The following is a 2,085-nucleotide window of genomic DNA, read 5'->3' as shown; positions in this document are numbered from 1 at the left end:
GCTCTGATCATCCAGTCATTGAAGCCAGGTCAAGTGGGTATTATCTGCAAGTGTGGATGTTCTTATGCATATTCCCTCTCTTCTTATCAGCTGGACACTTCACTCTCCACTCTATTCATCTGTGGCTATGTCACGTATTCTGGGCCCAAGAGTCCCCAGGTCTTGCCAAACTGCTGGTCAATCAGGTCTCCAGCTGGCTTCACAGGAGTCTATTGGACTTTGTAGGGCTTAGCTTGCAGCTTCATTGCTGTTTTTCCCTCATTTCCCTTATCGGTCACCATGGTCATCAATCAGAGCATGTATTCCCACTGAGTCTTAGTCTTGGAAAAGGGTTTTCCCTGAGGGGACCCAACTACTTGCCTTGAAGTCTCCTGGGTGAGCAACTTGCTTGTTCTTGTAGTAATCAGTCAGACTGCCTTTATTGTTTTGTAATTTTCCTGTCAGTCTTTCTTTTAAGAAGTGCCTTCTGTTCTTCTAGCCATTCCAGGCTGGTCTGCTTGTCCATTCAAGTGAAAATTTCCCATCTCAATAGATTATTTCTTCTAAATATTGTAAAGGAGAATCTATTGTTTGCCTCTTCCAATTTCCAGTGGTTCTAGGAGGGGCAGATTAGAAACTTTTCACTATATATTAGTAAATAAGTACAACCTGGGAAAATTGGAAGTTGTCAAAAATGAAATGGAACACATCAACATCAATATCTTAGGCATTAGTGAGCTGAATGGACTAGTATTGGCCATTTTGAATCTGACAACCACATGGTTTACTATGCAGGGAATGACAAATTGAAGACATTGTCAAAAAGAACATATCCAGATCAGTCATGAGGTACAATGATATAAGTGATAGGATAATGTCCATGCGCCTACAGGGAAGCCCAGTTAATACCACTATTATTCAAATTTATGCACCAACCACTAAAGCCAGTGAAGATGAAATAGAAGAATTCTACCAACTTCTTCTATCTGAAATTGATCAAACATGCAATCAAGATGTATTGCTAAAAAACAAGAGGCTGAGGATTGCGTTAGCTAGAAACCAGTTCACACTGGAACCCTTGGGAGGAAGAGTCTCAGTAGGATCCAGCCGCTTTGCGCGACTTTGAGGAAAAGGTTTTTGATTAGTAACAGGCACCGAGCCTCACGATGGGCAAAGGAGACCCCAACAAGCCGAGGGGCAAGATGTCCTCATATGCCTTCTTCGTGCAGACGTGCCGGGAAAAGCACAAGAAAAAACACCCCAACTTCGCCGAGTTCTCCAAAAAGTGCTCCGAGAGATGGAAGACCATGTCTGCAAAGGAAAAATCGAAGTTTGAAGATATGGTAAAAAGTGACAAGGCTTGCTATGACAGTGAAATGAAAATTTATGTGCCTCCCAAGGGTGATAAGAAAGGAAAGAAAAAGGATTCCAATGCCCCTAAAAGGCGACCATCTGCCTTCTTCCTGTTTTACTCTGAACATAGCCCAAAGATCAAAAGTGAACACCCGGGCCTATCCATTGGGGATACTGCAAAAAAAAATTGGGTAAAATGTTGTCTGAACAATCAGCCAAAGATAAACAACCATATGAGCAGAAAGCAGCCAAGCTAAAGGAGAAATACGAAAAGGATATTGCTGCATACCGTGCCAAGGGCAAAAGTGAAGCAGGAAAGAAGGGTCCTGGCAGGCCAACTGGATCAAAAAAGAACAAACCAGAAGATGAGGAGGAGGAGGAAGAGGAAGAAGAAGATGAAGATGATGCGGAAAAAGATGAAGATGAAGAATAAGTCATTATACTGTAATAATGTGTGGAGTATGCGTGTGTGTTCAGGCAATTGTTTAGCTAAGAATGTGAATTCAAGTGCAGTTCAATATTAGCTTTAGTGTAAAAACTGTACAGAATTTTGTATAGTTGATAAGATTCTTCATAGAGAAAATACTTTTTTTAAATGCAGGTTGTAGCTTTTTACAGGGCTACTACATACAGTTAGATTTGAAAGCTTCTGGTGTTGAATGTTTCTAAATATTTAATGGTTCTTTAATTTCTTGACATGTGTATGGTAGCACAGCAAACTCCTAGGAATTAGTTTCAATAGCAAATTTTGGG

General features: G+C 40.8%; 1 pseudogene; it reads left to right on the top strand.

The window, feature by feature from the left end:
- The first annotated feature begins 1,145 nt into the window (after positions 1 to 1,145).
- On the top strand, positions 1,146 to 1,765 carry LOC102827580 (annotated as a pseudogene).
- The last annotated feature ends 320 nt before the right edge of the window (positions 1,766 to 2,085 follow it).

Source organism: Chrysochloris asiatica, unplaced genomic scaffold (assembly GCF_000296735.1).
Source record: "Chrysochloris asiatica unplaced genomic scaffold, ChrAsi1.0 scaffold00191, whole genome shotgun sequence".
Taxonomy (NCBI): Eukaryota; Metazoa; Chordata; class Mammalia; order Afrosoricida; family Chrysochloridae; genus Chrysochloris; species Chrysochloris asiatica.
The sequence above is the reverse complement of the archived record's forward strand: the minus strand, read 5'-3'. Positions and strand labels throughout refer to the sequence as shown.